We start from the raw sequence: 9,205 nt of genomic DNA, 5'->3' as shown, positions 1-9,205 counted from the left end.
AGCGTAGATTTTTTAAAGAATATTTTTTCGAGGACTATAGAAAGCGTGGATTTTTTAAAGAATATTTTTTCATGAATTATAGAAAGGGTGGCTTTTGTAAAGAATATTTTTTGCAGGGACTATAGAAAGCGTGGATTTTTAAAGAATATTTTTCAAGGACTATAGAAAACGTGGGTTTTTAAAGAACATTTTTCCGAGGACTATAGAACGCGTGGATTTTTTAAGGAATATTTTTCCAAGGACTATAGAAAGCGTGGATTTTTAAAGAATAATGATTTCAAGGACTTTAGAAGGTACGGAGTTTTAAAGAATATTCTTTCCAAGGACTTTAGAAGGCATGGATTTTTTTAAATTTCCAAAGACTATAGCAGCCCTGGACCATAGGCTTTACAATAACGACCTCCATACCTTGGAATATTTTTCTTTAAATATCATTGGGAAATCATTTCGGTCTGTACTATAGATCCTTTAAATCCCTTTATAAAGGCTTCATGTTTATATAAGGGCAGAATGACATAAAACTAACAACAAAAATATATTAAAATTTGTATAAAAACATCCTATTTGCTATTTAACTATTATGAATATACCAAAGTAGTTATCCATTTTATTTATATATATAATAGACTCGCAATTTTCTTGCACAACAAACTCTGCTAATGGACAATTTCTGGTTATTCTTATTTGTACTATCACCATAACTTAAGGATACCCAAAAATAAACTTATGCTAAAGAAACACTTTTTTGTTGGTTTTTCATAATAAATATTTGTAAATTGTTTCTTTCTTTTTTCTATCTTTTCAGAGTGTGAGACGAAAAAACAACAACTTTCAAACTTTGGCTGAGGAAAACCGCAGTAATAATTCAAGAAAGTAGCTGCTTGCCAGAAGGCGAATAACCACCAAAAAATATCATAACACCCAAGTAAAAGAAATCAGAAACCACAAGAAAAAGCAGCAAACCCAACAACATCCCGGAAGGAACCGAAACGAACGGGAAACTTAAGTAACATGTTGAAGAAAATGGGCGGTTTAGGATTTTTATCCTGCGGCATTTTGCTGTTATGTGTTGTCAGCAATGTCGAATCCTATTCAAGTATGTACTCGACAATTTTATATAATTTATTTTCGGTTTTTTAGCTGGGTTAAACATTTCATCCTTTAGTAGCCCGCTAAACAAAACACAAATCATAATTTGAACGAAGAAAAAAACAGAATATTTCTTTCATATATTTATTTGTTACTGTTCTTCTTGTTTAACAAACCTATTTCCCTTTCCACACACAGCAAAAAAAAAGTTTTTCGATGTTATTCTGCAATTCTAAAAGAAATTCTAATCCTTTATTCCTTCATATTTTTGTTAGAAAAAAATGTTCCATAGAAACTGTTATATATTTTATTATTGGCATGCTAAACTAAGAATATTAAATTGTTTCATAATATTAAATATTTTTAGAGAAATGTTATACACCATTATTCATGTACGAAGTTGTTAAATAGTATTCAATAAAATATTTAGATATTGGCCAAGCATTTGTGGCCCCTCAAAGTATGGGTCTTTTTAGTATCGATGAAGCTGTATATGCCCGTGCTCTGGCACTAATAATCGAACTACATGCGAACACCGAACACCATGAGTGTTTTCATAATATTCAGTTTATACTTAGTGCCAGCATTTTTAATAAATTGTTTTTCTATCCGGGAAGATAATACAAAAAAGGAGATTTTATATCAGTATGACTAAAGTTTATGTATGTGATCGGATGTGAATATGTACAGGCGTATTATTGTTTCGTATCTTACTAGAAAACAAAAAATGTGAGGCAATTTTCTCAAAATAGGATCAACTACACTACCGGAAGTTAAAATCCAGCGGATAGTTATGCAGGGGTCGGTTCGTATCCTTTGAGTCGTGAACACTACCCACTATTTGTAAAAGCCTCAAAAGAGGCAATTACTCTTAGTAACAAAGCAGGTGGCGGAATCGGCCCATATTGCTATTGGATCGTAATAAATAATTCCAAAAATTTACATTTTTGTAACATTAATGACTTTAATGAAATAATAAATTCAAACGTTTTGAAAGTTCTCATTTAGATTTCATGCCCAAAAACTTACTTACATTTCTTAGCTGGCTTGTGACAGAACTTTCGTTCTATAAGCCGAGCTTTTTTCCAATTTGAAATACCATGTTGTCTTCCACTTGATCTTTCCATTTTATTCGTGGCCTTTCCCTTCTGCGTGAACCATCAGCTGGTCGTTTTTATATGCCTTTTGGGATGGCGCATCTTCATCCATTCTCCCAACATGGCCTAGCCAACGTAGTCGCTGCAGCTCGATACGTCTAAAAATGTCGATGTCGGAGAAAAGCTGGTACAACTCATGGATTATTCGATGGCGATATTCACCGTCAACGCAGATCGGCCCACAGATCTTTCGGAGAATTTTTCTCTCTAACACCCCAAGAGTTGCTCATCTGCTTGCGTAAGTATCCATGCTTCAGATCTATATAACAGCAACATCCAGCAGGATATTAAAAAGGTCACACGACACACTGTCACCTTGTCTGAATCCTCATTCGGTAATAATAGTTATCCTGCATATCCTAATTAATTTCGCAGGAATGATAAACGCAGACACGGCACCTCTGAAAGGATAGGGCTGTCGAATGCGGCTTCATAGTTGACGAATAGGTGGAATGTGTTATTCGTAGGTCTTTTCCAGGATTTGGCGCAGAGTGAAAATCTGGTCAATGGTATATTTGCAGGTCTGAAGCCGCATTGGTGTGGTTCAATAATGTCATTGACCATTGACTTCAGTCGTTCATACAGCACGCTGGATAGCATATTATATGCGATGGGTACGATATAGTTGGTACATATCGTCTTGTATCTTTTTTGTGTACGAGACATACTACATATACACTCTATACCGCCATTTCCTGTTGGTCCTAGGGTATTTTCTTCACCGCAGCTATTTGAGTAACATTACGACACTCCTGATCGTATCACGGATTTCTTGATGGTGGTCTTGGTACCCAAGTGTTGCTTTTGCTGCAGTTTGTAGGGAGTGGACAATTCTTTGCCATTGTGCTTCTATATTATTATCGGAACAAGGAATACTTTCGTCAAGCAGGTGGGTTAGTTGAGCGGAGTAGGCTTCTGCTAACTGTTGTGATTGCAGCGACGTCTAGTTTCCGTGTTGTGTTAAATCGCACCTTTGCTGCTACATTAAGACGAGTTTGAACCTTGACTGTTACAAGGTAGTGTTCCGAATACTCGGATCGATCGAACGTCTAAAACACTGCATGAATTCCTTCTGTCTATCACAGCATGATCGATTTGATTTCTCATTGTTCGATCAGGAGAAATCCAATTGGCCTTATGCATATCGAGATGCTTGAATATGGTGCTGCTAACTACCATGTTTCGGCTGCCGCGAAGTCAATCAACCTCATGTCGATGTCTGATGTTTCTTCTTTTTGTCTTCCGTCAGAGATAATAAATAAGACTGATGTAGAAGATTATCGCTTTTATACGGATTATTGAGATCGTAAAACTGAGTAAATAATTTTCACCGTTAAATTTACTTAAAGTAATATTTAGAATCTGGAAATAGGTATTGGTGGCGTATAATATAAAAGTACTTTGATATTATGAAACAATTTATAATTTTATAAAATCCCTAAAACACAAATCCTTTAAACTATCCCAATATAAAAAGCACTAACCAACAAATTATTCCCATTTTAAGAATAAATTAAAAAAAAACTAATCCTAAATGTTGTTTTATATCAACAAAAAACAAATCATCATCAACTATCAGATCATTATTATGAACATCTTATTTTATGTAATTTTTTAAATATTTTTATTTAAATTCCTATTTTTTGTTTATTTTTCTTTTCATCCTCTCTGCGCGGACCTGTATCTTTTCTATGTTTAATTTAACCACAATTTGCAATCCCAAACACACACACACAAATACGACAACAACAAAAAATCCAACTAATTGTGTTGCCATTAATAATATTTAAAAACAACAACAACAAAACCCACATTTTTATGATGAAAAATGACTACTCATTCACATTCATCTCCTCTACAAATCCTTTTAATGAAAACTTTATTGTTGTGTCACAAAAAAAAACAACAACAAAAACGAACGAACTATATACCTCATCATCCACGACCACCAACACATAAACAAAAAAACTTTTCTCTACTACTACTACTGCTACAACTATTACTATTACCTCGCTACTGTCTCCATTCTGGATTCCAAATGACAATAGAATATGGACGCGGTTGTGCTGACATCGGTTGTTTGCCCAACGAGGAGTGTGTAATTACATCGGATTCTTGTAGTTATAATCAACGCGATGGCAAGGACTGCGGCCAATATCCAACTTGCAGGAAGAAGACAAGTGGTGGCGTCAGCACCTCTTCCTCTTCGTCATCGGTTTATCCTTCAGGTGATTATTATTATTTAGTTTTTCTGTTTCTATTATTTGTTTCCTTTATTTAGTTAAGTATTCAGTTATGTGTATTGTTATAGTTTATTTTTAGTATGAAGGGATTTTTTATTATTTATGAAAGTTTTAAGTTAAATTTAAGTTATTTTTTTTAATTAAGAAAATGACAGAGGAGCACATATTTTTTCAACTCACCGATTACTGAGAATTTCAAAACTTAATCTAATTGTTGGTGATTTTTACACCCTATGTTGTAAGGTTATTTTTGCTTTGTGTGTCCCCAAGAGTTTATAGCGAACGTTAGTCCTATACCGACCTTTTAGTATATCGATCGCTTTATATATCGACTACCTGACATGTGTGTCCATCCGTCCGTCTGTCCATTATAATTTGTAAACACGATATAGGTCACAGTTTTAATCCATCCCCCATACAGTCCGTACTTGGCACCAATCAATTATATACTTGTTCTTGAACTGCAAATTTTTTTTAATGATAAAAAACTGGTACCTAGGGAAGATTGTGAAAATCGACTATTGGAGTTTCTTGCAGAGCAGGACTTCTATGAGAAAGGCATTATTTAGTTACCTTTAAAATGGTAACAAATCATACAACAAAATTGTGAAAATTTTGACATTCCGAAGCATGTTAAATAAAGTCCTACATTTCATAAAAAATAATGGATTCATTTTCTCCAACCTACTATTTCGTTCGTTTCCGACAATTCAGAATGTCAGATCCTCTATCTGGCAAAATGGTATGCACATATCTCACAAAGTCAATGGTCCGATGGCGGGACTCCAACATGTACTTGCCCACAAAAAAAACAATATTTGAATTTTTGTAAAGCTCACTTGTGCCAATACATTATTCGAAGTCCGTTGGTCGAACTTATCGGCCCCCTCATATCAGTACTTCCACAAATAGGATCAGCCTCCTTATAAAGAGCCATCATTTGACATTGTTTAAGTCTCACCTATATCGGTCCACTCCGATTGGTTCTCCTTCAAAAAGTGTCAGTATTTTGAAAACATCTAAAACCTCTGATTTTGGCCGAGCTTATTGGTACTTCCACAAAAAGGATCAATATCCTATTAATGCCTCTCCTACAAACAGCCAATAACTGAAACTAGTGATTTTAGCTGTAATTTAAAAAAAAAAAATTATCCGCACATATTGGTCTTCCCCCCAAAAGGGTCAGTATTTTAAAAACTACTGAAACGTCACATGAACCGCATGAAGCGTCCGGTGTTTGTTCAAAATGTGTACAAAGCTTTGGGAGGATCGGATTATAGGTTCTGTCGCAACTCTCTTCGCTTACAAACTGTCAAAATTTCGAAAACTTGTAAATTACGAAGCCATCGTTATAACATAAATCAAGTTTGAACAGGGAGTATAATGCTCCATACACTTTGGAAACTTCCTCACAATGTGTCACAATTTTGAAAAATTCCTCAATCAATTCCTTTAGGTACCACAACCTCAAAATGTCAACATTCCAATCAAAAACATATATCTCATATAATGCGAATGGAGAATCCGAGTTAGTCTTAACACCTTTATAATTATTGTAAACATAGGTTTTGAGTTATAGTTCATTTTTGGTCACAACATCGATGTCTTCACATTACAAATTTATGTAAAAATTCACCAACAATTTAGCCAGAATTTCGTATGTGTTTTAAGATTTCTTGATTTTATATGAAATCTGGAATTTTAGGACCTACTTTGGGGGGTCTATGACTCTGAAATAAAAATTGGGACGCCAAAACAAATTTTCTCTACTTTTCTATTCTCAGCCAAAACTAAGTTTTTATTTAATTTATTTTTATTATTTTGTTGGTATTTATTTTAAAATTATATAATATTTTTATTAAAATAACAAATTCAAGGTATTTAAACAAAAACTATTTCTATATAATAATATCTAAAATATATACTCAAATAGATCGAGCTTAAAACATACAAAACACATACACACATACATCAACATATTATTTGTAACGGCAGTCGAGTAATTTTATTTATCGAAAACATTTTGTGTTTTGTGTAATACTCTAAAAAAATGCTTATTTCTTTGACAACTTTAATTTTTTACGATTTCATTAATTTTAAAGATAAACCAAACTTTGCAGTATATAATTTAGCTGGTAATGACAAGAAAGGTTATTGGAAACTAAAACGCAAATCATTATCACACATCAATTAAACAAAACAAACGCAAACACCTGCGAGGAATCAGCAAACTTATCACACATAAACAAACATACACACACATCGATTGCGATTACTAATGGATATTTGGAATCGTTCATTTTTCAACTTTTTTCGATTTATATACAAACAAAATCTATCGCTCTCTCTCACTACTCTTTTATATCTTGCTCAACTATCACAAAACATAAAACAACCTCACAAAAGTTTTAAAACATCAACAACAAGACTAAATTAACATCAAATGGCTTTAATAATTATTAACGGATACACACATCCACACTCACGCAAACAAATGGCAAATAACTAAATAAAATACATATATATTTATTAAAATAAATTAATAATCAAAAACAATGGAATAAAACTAATTATATAACAAAAAGGCAACACATTTTGATAATATCTTTTGTTCTCTTTTACTTTGGTTTTTATCCTCAGTTCTTCACTATCTCTTTTTTGTTCGTTTGGATATTTTTCATTAACAAATGTTACACAAAATTGTAATTGTTTCTTTTTTCTTCTTCACTTATATTTCTTGCGGTAATTAATTACATAATTATTTCAGTTTTTTGTTGTATTTTTTTCCATTTGGTTGCAAAACTCATTAGCAATCATCGTAATCATCAGTAGTTCTGTTAGTCCTGCTTTAGTTGTAGTTGCTCTTGTGCTTTAACTTTTTTACTAATGAACAATGGTTTGGAAATAAAAAATATACAATATATTTAATTTTAATAATAAATATTATGAAAATATAAAGAACTTTGGATACCCTCCACCATAGTTATACTGACAGATAAATGCAATGAAAATATAGGGAACATACAAAAAAGTGGACATATACCAATAATTCTACAAACCGATTTATGTAAACCATTATGTACACCAAATACAAACGTCAGCAATTTTTAATGGAGATATTTTTTAAATTCTGTAAGATCCAAAAAGTGGACTGATACTGATAACGCATGGTAGAGTATAAAATCCTCAAACTACTGTAACATAGATTACAATGTTATATGAAACTATACCTAAAGGGGAACCAATATTGATTACATAGTGTAGGTGGTGCACTATTTACCTAAAATCGGACGAACATATATATGGGAGCTATATCTAAATCTGAACCGATATTCACAAAATTTAACAAACATCGTTATCGTCCTTATTCAGTACGCTATACCAAATTTCGTGCAAATCGAAGGATATAAAGGGACTGTGGTGCACTATTTACCTAAAATCGGACGAAAATATATATGGGAGCTATATCTAAATCTGAACCGATATTCACAAAATTTAACAAACTTCGTTCTAGACTTAATTCAGCACCCTATGCGAAATTTCGTGCAAATCGAAGGATACAAAGGGACTTTGGTGCACTATTTACCGAAAATCGGGCGAAAATATATATGGGAGCTAAATCTAAATCTGAACCGATTTCAACGAAATTTAACGAAATTTTATGGGAGCTATATCCAAATCTGAACCGATTTTCACGAAACTTCACACACATCATTCTAGACCTAATTCATTACGCTGTGCCAAATTTCGTGCAAATCAAAAGATATATAGGGACTTTGGTACACCGTTTACCTAAATTCGGACGAAAAAATATATATGGGAGCTATATCCAAATCTGAGCCGATTTTCACGAAACTTCACACACATCATTCTAGACCTAATTCATTACGCTGTACCAAATTTCGTGCAAAACGAAAGATATATAGGGACCGTTTACATTAAATCGGACGAAAATATATATGGGAGCTATATCTAAATCTGAACCGATTTTTTCCAATTTCAATAGGGTTCGTCCTTGGGCCAAAAAAGTGACCTGTGCCAAATTTTATCCAATTCGGATTATAAATGCTACTTGTACTTTGTTTACAATTTTACATCGACAGACAGACGGACGGACGGATTCATAAAACGATTCAGAAAGTGATTCTATGCATATTCTCAAAAGGAACCATGTGTCTATCTCGATTATTTTTGCCTGTTACAAACATATGCACAAAGACATAATACCCTGTACCACAGAGTGGTGAAGGGTATAAAAAGGGGGTTATATGGGGACTACCCCTAAAAAGGAGTGAATATTAATAATTTTTGGTGGGGAGATTTGTAACCATATACGACTACAAAATACCAAATTGAAGCGAATTCGGTTGAAAAACGCGCTCAGGAACCTCAAAATATTGAAAATTGGGGGTACCCTTATATGGGGGTACCCTTATATGGGGGCTACCCAATAAGACCAACAAGAACTAAAATTACTTAATTACAGCCAATTCGGTCAATATTTATAATTTATAGTGGGGAAATTTGGTACCCAATAAGAGCCCAATATACCAAATTTCAGCGAATTCAGTTGAAAACCGTTCTCAAGACCCCTAAAATACCGAACATTGGGGGGTACCCTTATATGGGGGCTACCCGAAAAAATTGACCTTTATTTATAATTTTTAGTATAGAGATTTGCTACCCAATAAGAACTCAAAGTACCGATTTTCAGCG

General features: G+C 33.3%; 1 long non-coding RNA gene across 1 annotated transcript; it reads left to right on the top strand.

The window, feature by feature from the left end:
• Positions 1-987: 987 nt before the first annotated feature.
• Positions 988-4,474, top strand: LOC133322596 (uncharacterized). The gene is made up of 2 exons (XR_009754059.1): positions 988-1,096; positions 4,295-4,474. It is a non-coding gene; the product is annotated as an uncharacterized LOC133322596 (long non-coding RNA).
• Positions 4,475-9,205: the final 4,731 nt, after the last annotated feature.

The sequence above is a fragment of the Musca vetustissima genome, unplaced genomic scaffold, assembly GCF_032173495.1.
Source record: "Musca vetustissima isolate MV318-11 ecotype Yass unplaced genomic scaffold, APGP_CSIRO_Mvet_v1 utg185586, whole genome shotgun sequence".
NCBI classification, from domain to species: domain Eukaryota; kingdom Metazoa; phylum Arthropoda; class Insecta; order Diptera; family Muscidae; genus Musca; species Musca vetustissima.
The sequence above is the reverse complement of the archived record's forward strand: the minus strand, read 5'-3'. Positions and strand labels throughout refer to the sequence as shown.